This window comes from Capra hircus, chromosome 15 (assembly GCF_001704415.2).
Source record: "Capra hircus breed San Clemente chromosome 15, ASM170441v1, whole genome shotgun sequence".
In the NCBI taxonomy this organism is placed as follows: domain Eukaryota; kingdom Metazoa; phylum Chordata; class Mammalia; order Artiodactyla; family Bovidae; genus Capra; species Capra hircus.
In genome coordinates, this window is record NC_030822.1 from 19,383,439 (window position 1) to 19,393,074 (window position 9,636).

Here is a 9,636-nt window from a genome sequence, read left to right on the forward strand (position 1 = left end):
CTCTCTACTCAGAGAACATTTTTTGTACGGATGGCTAACAAACACATGAAAAGATGCTCAACATCACTCATTATCAGAGAAATGCAAATCAAGACCACAATGAGGTACCACTTCACACCAGTCAGAATGGCTGCGATCCAAAAATCTGCAAGCAATAAATGCTGGAGAGGGTGTGGAGAAAAGGGAACCCTCCTACACTGTTGGTGGGAATGCAAACTAGTACAGCCACTATGGAGAACAGTGTGGAGATTCCTTAAAAAATTGCAAATAGAACTACCTTATGACCCAGCAATCCCACTGCTGGGCATACACACCGAGGAAACCAGAATTGAAAGAGACACATGTACCCCAATGTTCATCGCAGCACTGTTTATAATAGCCAGGACATGGAAACAACCTAGATGTCCATCAGCAGATGAATGGATAAGAAAGCTGTGGTACATATACACAATGGAGTATTACTCAGCCGTAAAAAAGAATTCATTTGAATCAGTTCTGATGAGATGGGTGAAACTGGAGCCGATTATACAGAGTGAAGTAAGCCAGAAAGAAAATCACCAATACAGTATACTAACACATATATATGGAATTTAGGAAGATGGTAATGATGACCCTGTATGCAAGACAGGAAAAAAGACACAGATGTGTATAACGGACTTTTGGACTCAGAGGGAGAGGGAGAGGGTGGGATGATTTGGGAGAATGGCATTCTAACATGTATACTATCATGTAAGAATTGAATCGCCAGTCTATGTCTGACGCAGGATACAGCATGCTTGGGGCTGGTGCATGGGGATGACCCAGAGAGATGTTATGGGGAGGGAAGTGGGAGGGAGGTTCATGTTTGGGAACGCATGTAAGAATTAAAGATTTTAAAATTTAAAGAATAAAAAACTAAAAAAAAAAAAAGTCAGCACAGACTATTCAATATACTTGTTTTGTTGTATTTATGCATACTCATTTCCTTTTTTTTTTTTTTTCACTAGTCATGTAACATGGCTGCTTGCTCACAACTTCAGAAACTCATAGGGAAACCATGGGTCATGACAAGTTGTAGCAGACTCCTCTGGTGCCCGCATCGCAATCCCCTGGCTCACCTCTGAGACAGTGCTGACTTACATTGTGCGCAGAGTAGCCTAACCCAGGACACTGACACGTGTCTTTCTGCATTCGGCTTTCTTAGGCCTCCCTGGAGCTCCCTAGAATGTAGAGAAATTTGCGTTTCCCCATCAGGAGAAACCTTCGATCAGTGAAGAATGGAAGTCGCTGGTAAATATTCCAGCCTTCCAGCTTCCATGAGGACTGTTATGAGAGGTATTTTGCATCCTTCTGAGAGTGGTCTTTACACGAGTGACCCCTGTTTCCTGTTGATGATATGCCATTGGTTTGTCCTGTCCTACCTTTCTCCCTTTTCTGTCTTTCTTGCTGCCTCCCAATTAAACTGCCTACACCCAAATCGTTCCTCTTTTGGGGGACATTTGTTTACTATTGTTTGATATAACTACTTAATTTTAGTGCTGTAATTTGAGTTTTTATCAGTTCAGTTCAGTTCAATCACTGTTGTGTCCAACTCTTTGTGACCCCATGGACTGCAGCACGCCATGCTTTCCTGTCCCTCACCATCTCTTGGAGCTTGCTCAAACTCATGTCCATTGAGCTGGTGATGCCATTCAACCGTCTCACCCTCTATTGCCCCCTTCTCCTCCTGGTTTCAGTCTTTCCCAGTATCAGGGTCTTTTCCAATGAGTCGACTCTTTGCATCAGGTGGCCAAAGTATTGGAGCTTCAGCTTCACCGTCAGTCCTTCCAGTGAATATTCAGGGTTGATTTCCTTTAGGATTGACTCGTTTGATCTCCTTGCTGTCCAAGGGACTCTCAAGAGTCTTCTCCAGCACCACAGTCCAAAAGCAACAATTTTTCTGCCCTGACCTTTCTTTATGGTCCATCTCTCACATCCATACATGACTGTATGTCCTTTGATAAGTGACTGTCCCCAAGTCTTAGTTATTGTCTTCTCATTAACTATGAATTGGTTAAGGGGACAAGGCAGGGTGAAGGAATGTCGCTAAAAGTGCTAGAAGCTACATCTTGAAAACATGTTCAAGAGGTCAGAACTGGGACAATCCCAAAGTTACCAATACAAGGGTAAAACAAGGGCAGGGGCTTAAGAAAAAAAAAAAAACTGTGATCTTTCCAAACAAAAGCTTACATGCTCTCCCCCACCCTCCAACCTTGAAACAAAAGCTAAAAATACACTCTATGAAGAGACAGAATAGCAAGGCAATGGCGCCCCACTCCAGTACTCTTGCCTGGAAAATCCCATGGACAGAGGAGCCTGGTAGTGTGCAGTCCATGGGGTCACTAAGAGTCGGACACGACTGAGTGACTTCACTTTCACTTTTCACTTTCATGCATTGGAGAAGGAAATGGCAACCCACTCCAGTGTTCTCGCCTGGAGAATCCCAGGGACGGGGGAGCCTGGTGGGCTGCTGTCTCTGGGGTCGCACAGTCGGACACGACTGAAGCGACTTAGCAGCAGCAGCAGCAAAGAGCATCGTCTGAAGCCAGGCTGCCTTCAGTAACTGCTTCTGCTGCTTACTGTGAGAACTTGTGTAGGCTACTTAACCTTTCTGTGCCTCAGTCTCCTCTTTTGTAAAATATTTGCCTATAAATTATTACTTAGGTAATAATGCCGGCCTCATAGAGGTAATGAGAGAATTAAATAACAATGTATGCCTAGAACAGTGTTGGGAACATAGTTTTCAGTTTTGTTTTGTTTTAGCTTTTTTGACATAAAGTAGATTAAAGAATCGTACAGCGAATACCCTATATCATGCTAACGTTTATTATATTTACTTTCAAACTCTCAAACACATCATTCTCAACAGCATACTGGTGGTTCAGCCAAACACAGTAAGGTGAGGGGAAAAAAAGAAAGTAAAACTCTCTTTATTTGCGAATGTCATGATTATGTCATAGAAAATTCTAAGGAATAGTAGAATAATTGAATTTAACAAGATTATAGGATACAAGGTCAGTAAATGAAACATAATCGTATTTTTATACAGTAACAATAAACGGTTGGAAAATACAGTTTCTAAAAATTGAGGTGTAATTCACAAATTCATTATTTCAAAGTATTCAATTCAATGGGTTTTAGTATATTCATAAGTTGTACAACCAATGCCACTATCTAATTCTAGAACATTTGTATCACCTCAAAAAGATATCTCATGTATAATAGCAAACTCTTCTCATTCCCTCCTCCCCCTAGCCTTTGACAACCATTCATCTACTTTTTGTCTATGAATTTGCCTGTTCTGGGCTTTTCATATAAGTGGAATCGTGTAATACGTGTGGTCTTCTGCGTCTGACTTCTTTCACTTAGCATAATGTTTTCAAGGCTCACCCATATTTTAGCATCTATCAGTATTTCATTCCTTTTTAGAGTTGAATAGTGGATTATATGGATATGCCACATTTTGCATATTCATTCATAGTTTGGTAGACATTTGAGTGTTTCCACTTTTCGGTTATTATGAAAAGTGCTGCAATGAATATTTGTATACAAGCTTTTCTGTGAATATGCTTTTAATTCTGTTGGATTCATACCTAGAAGTTGAAAGATTAAATTTTAGAAATAGCATTTTGAATCGCATAAAAAGACATGAACTGCTTAAGGATGAATTTAACAAAATATATGCAACCCTTGCATACTGAAATCTATGAATGTTGCTGAGAGATATTCCCAATAACTTGAAAATATATATTATGGATCAGAGGACTCATAATCATTGAGGGTGATTCTTTTCAAAATTTTCTATATATTTAGTGCAATTCTAAATTCCCAGAAGTACTTTGATTCAGAAGTTGACAAGCTAGTTCTAAAATATACATGGCAGGGCTTCCCTGGTGGCTCAGTGGTAAAGAATCCACCTGCCAACGCAGGAGATACGGGTTCGATCCCTGGTCCGAAAAGATACCACATGCCTCAGAGCTACTAAGCCCGTGTGCCGCAACTATTGAGCCTATGCTCAAGAGCCCGGGAACCATGACTACCGAGCCCGAGTGCTACAACTGCTGAAACCTGCATGCACTAGAAGCTGTGCTCTGCAAAGAGAGAAGCCACTGCAATGAGATGCCCGTGCACCTCAACTAGAGAGAAGCCCCCCCTCTCCTGGCAACTAGAGAACAGCCAGCGCAGCAACAAAGACCCAGCATAGCCAGTAAGTAAATAAAGAAAATATACACGAAAATGCCAAAATAATCTGGGGAAAGAATAAAGTCGGAGGACTTATACGACTTCTTTTTAAGACTTACTACAAAGCTATAGTGAGCAAAAACAGTACAGTATAGACAGAGATGAATGAAACCTAATAGAGGGCCCCAAATATATCAATTGATTTCAACAAAGATTCCAAGATAATTCAGATAATTAAGTGGGGAAAGGACAGCCTTTTAAATAAACAATTGCTAAAACAATTGCATAGTTGAATGGAGGAAAATGAATGTCAATCCTAACTTCATACCTACATAAAAATTAGACTTACCTGTAAAAGTTGAAACTATAAAATGTCTAGAAGAAAACAGAGGGAAATCTTTACGGTTTTGGCACAGACAATGATTTATTGACAGGACATACAAAGTAATGAACATAAAAGAAAAACAGATAAATAGGACTGCATCAAAATTTTAAACTTCTGCTTTTTGAAAGACACCCCTAAGAAAATGAAAAGACAAGCCATGACCAGGACAAAATATTTGCCCAATACATATCTGATAGAGGATTTGCATTAAGACTATAGAAAGAATCCTTGTAATTCACAAGGAAGAAGAAAACAAACTAATTGAAAAATGGACGCAGATTTGAATGAATACTTGATAGAAGAAGACATGAACGGCTTGTTGTGTTTAGTTGCTAAGTCATGGCCGACTCTTTGCGACCCCATGGACTATAGCCCACCAGGCTTCTCTGTCCATGGGATTTCCCAGGTAAGAATACTGGAGTGGGATACACAGATGGCTAATAAACACATGAAAAGATGCGTAACATCACTCTTTATCAGAGAAATGCAAATCAAAATTACCTAATACTGATCAAAATGGCCATCATAAAAAAATCTACAAACAATAAATTCCAGACAGGGTGTGGAGTAAAGGGAACCCTCTTGCGCTGTTGGTGGGAATGTAAATTGATAGAGCAACTATGGAAAATAGTATGGAAATTCCTTTAAAAAACCAGGAATAAAACTACCATATGACCCCACAATCCCACTACTGAGCATATACCCTGAGAAAACCATAATTGAAAAAGACACATATACCCTAATGTCAGCACTATTTACAATAGTTAGGACATGGAAGCTACCTAGATGTCCGTCAGCAGATGAATCGATAAAGAAGTTGTGGTACATATATACAGTGGAATATTGCATGCGTGCTAAGTCACTTCAGTTGTGTCCGACTCTTTGTGACCCTATGGATGTAGCCTGGCAGGCTCCTCTGTCCATGGGATTCTCCAGGCAAGAATACTGGAGTGGGTTGCCATGCCCTCCTCCAGGGGATTTTCCCAACCCAGGGATTGAACCTGCATCTCTTGCATTATCTCCTGCATTGCAGGCAGATTCTTTACCACTGAGCCACCAGGAAGCCCACAATGGAGTATTACCCAGCCTTAAAAAGGATACATTTTAGTCAGTCCTAAACAGGTGGATGAACCTAGAGCCTGTTATACAGAGTGAAGTCAGAAAGAGAAAAACAAATATTGCTTGTTAACACTAGAGTTTCCCAGGTGGCGCCAATGGTAAAGAATCTGTCTGCCAATGCAGGAGACGCAAGAGATGTGGGTTCGATCCCTGAGTCAGAAGATCCCCTGGAGTAGGAAATGACAAGCCACCCCAGTATTCTTGCCCAGAAAATTCCATGGACAGTGGAGCCTGGCGGGTTACAGTCCATGGAGTTGCAAAAGAGTCGGACACAACATGCCACAGCACAGGCACATGGGAGGCTGCTTTCCGGGACAAGTATTGTATGTGTGGTGAATAGCATTTCATACTTTATGTGCTGAAGCTCTTGATTCTAGAGAATTGATGATCCTAGAGAATGCTATATATGGAATCTAGAAAGACGGTACTGATGAGCCTATTTACAGGGCAGCAATGGAGACCCCAGAGAGAACAGACTTGTGGACCCAGGTGGCAGAAGGAGAGGGTGGGATGAATGGAGAAAGTAGCATAGAAGCATATAAATTGCCATATGTAAAATGGATAGCCAGTGGAAATTTGCTGTATGCAGGGAGCTCGAATCAGGTGCTCTGTGACAACCTAGGGGAGTCAAACGGTGTAGGAGGGAGGGGACATATGTGTACCTATGGCTGACTATGTTGATGTATGGCAAAAACCAGCACAATATTGTAAAGCAATTATCCTCCAATTCAAAAATTAAAAAAAAAATACTGGAGTTGGTTGCCGTTTCCTTTTCCGCGATATCTTCCCCACCCAGGAACTGAACTCACCTCTGCATTGGCAGGTGGATTCTTTACTGAGCCACGTGGGAAGCCCATATGAATGGCTAATAAGCATATAAAAAGATAATCACACACACACACATAAATTTCAAAAGATACCCAATATCATCAGTCATCAGGGAACTGCAAATGAAAAACACAATGAGCACACAACGAGCACACAACATTGTAAAGCAATTATCCTCCAATTTAAAAAAAAAGAACATTAAAAAAAACCCACTATGAGAGAACACGGTGTACCCACCAGAATGGGTAAAATTAAGACTGTGAAGAGCCAGTGTTGGCAAGGATGTGGAGCCATCAGAACTTTCATATATTCCTGTTGGGAATGTGAAATGGTTCAATCACTTTGAAAAGCAATTTGGTTGTTTCTTATAAAGTTAAACATACACCCACCTATTACCAGCAGTATTATTCCAAGGTATTTACCCAAAAGAACTGAAATTATATGTCCATACAAAGACTTGCAGATGAATGTTCACAGTAGCTTTATTCACAAACACTTATCAACAGGTGAATAAAGAAATTGTGATATACCAGTACAATGAAATATTATTCAGCAATAAGAAGGAATAACCTACTGGCTTATGCAACAATATTCTGTTGAGTAGAAGAAACCAGACACTAAGGAATACATGTCATATTATTTGATTTAGTATATAAAATTATAGTATTAGGCAAAATTAATCTATAAAGTAGACTGGTGGCTGAAAAGTCAAGAAATTGACAGTAAAGGGGTGCATGGACACTTTCTGCAGTTGGGATGATGGTTACATGGATGTCTTCATTTGTTAAAACTCGTGGAACTGCTCAGTTGAAGAGGGCACCATTTTATGGCATGTAAATTATACACCATTGAAGTTGTTATAATTGTAAAAAAAAAAATTGTAAAAAAACCCCAACAATGCTCTTGGAGATTAAAAACATGACAATCTAAAATTAAAAATTAAATTTAATAGAATTAAAGGTTAAAGAACTTAGGCAGAAAGAATAGCTTGGAGAAAGAAATTGAAAATAGTGAATCAGTCCAGAGAGTCCAATATTCAACCATTAGGAATCACACAAAAAGTGGAGAAAACAAATGAGAAGAAAGCAAAAAATTGCACAAGAAAATTCTCTAGAATTCGGGGGCATAGATCTTCAAATTAAAAGAAGGCATTGGATGCCATGAACAATAAATGAAAAGACCCAGAACTGTGAATTTGAGATCACCAGGGATAAAAAGAAAATTTGAAAGTTTCCAGAGGATGGAAACTAGACTTTAGGAAACGAGGACAAAAGCAGGGAGAGCAGTGTTAGGAGCTGAACTGTGTCCTCCTAAAATTTCAGGTGTTAAAATTTTATACTTTTAATGCTAACCCTTTGTATTATATCTCAGAACGGGATAGAATTTGGAAATAGGGTCTTCAAACAGGTAATTGAGTTAAAACAACATCTTTAGGATGGGCCCTACTCCAATATAACTGGTATCCTTACAAGAAAAGGAGATTAGGACACAGAAGTAAAGAGGAGAAAGACCATGTATCAGTAAAAGCAGAGATGTCTAATCCACAAGCCAGCTGGAGAGGCTGCCAAAGAAATAAATTCTGCTGACACTTTAATCTCAGACTTCTAGCCTCCAGAATTGTAAGAATATATTTCCAATATTTAAGGGGAGAAAAAAAGAAATGAGCGATCATATGTCAAGGAATGGAATCAGAGTGTTATTATAGTTCTTAACAGCAATTAGATGCCAGAAGATGTTGGAGCAATATCCACAATATGCCAAGGAAAATGATTTTTTTGACCCATAATTAGCTAAATTATAAATCATATGTGAGAGTAAACATTAAAGGGCATGTAAGGACGAGGGTTCTGATCCACTCTTTTTTTGGTCCACCCTTTCCAGGTACTTTTCCTTTGGCTGTATCTTAACTTGCTAAGAAGAACAGGACCAATTTCTCAAATTGTTCTCATTCTTATTACCTTTGATAATTTGTTTAAAACTATATAATACTAGGAATTGTTGGAAAATGAACAAGATCAATGAAAATGGTAAATAATGAGATATTACAAAGTTTTCAAAGGCAAGAATAAAATCAGTGGAAGTGAAAGTGGAAGTCGCTCAGTCGTGTCTGACTCTGCGACCCCACGGACCTCTCCATGGAATTCTCCAGGCCACAATACTGGAGTAGGTAGCTGTTCCCTTTTCCAGAGGATCTCAGGGGATCAAACCCAGGTCTCCCTCATTGCAGGCAAATTCTTTACCAGCTGAGCCACAAGGGAAACCCAAGAATACTGGAGTGGGTAGCCCTCCCTTCTGCAGGAATCAAACCAGGGTCTCCTGCATTGCAGGAGTATTCTTTACCAACTGAGCTATCAAGGAAGCCGGTTAGATGGTAACTCATGTTAACCTAACACTTTATAACTGAGAGACTTTTAACATGGTTGTACAAAATGAAAGATTGTAGAGAAAGCGTTTGGCCTAGGAATTGGCGTGTGATAGGTGCTTATGGTGGAAAGACCCTAAAGTGATCCGCAATGACCTCTCTCTTCTGGTATTCACATCTTTGTAGAATCTCTTTCCTTTGAATGCAGGTGTAAACTGTGACTTTGTTCTAACCAACAGAATGTAGCAAAGATAATGAGGATGTCTCTCTTGTGTTTATGTTACATTATATAAGGCTTTATTTTGCTAGCAAACACCCTCTATAGATCTCTCTGTTAGCTTGATGAAGTAAGCAACAATCCCATGTAGCCAGGAACTGCAGGCAGCTTCTAGGAACTGCAAGTGACTCCTGTTGCTGAGTTTGGCCTCTAACCTTCAGCTCATTTTGTTGTTGTTGTTGTTGTTGTTCACTTGCCCAAGTCATGTCTGACTCTTTGCAACCCCATGGACTGCAGCACTCCAAGCCTCCCTGTCCCTCACTGTCTCCCGGAGTTTGCCCACGAGTGAGAAAAATATGCTGAGTCAGTAATGGACTAGACAATCCTGCATTAACTTTGTAAGGGCATTTCTAATCACCCTTACCTTCCAAATCTCTATGATCTTAGCCCTCAAAGTCCTCTTTCTTAAGCTGTTAGGAAAGTTTCTATCTTTAGATGAAATGTGGCTATTTCACCTCGTTTTTT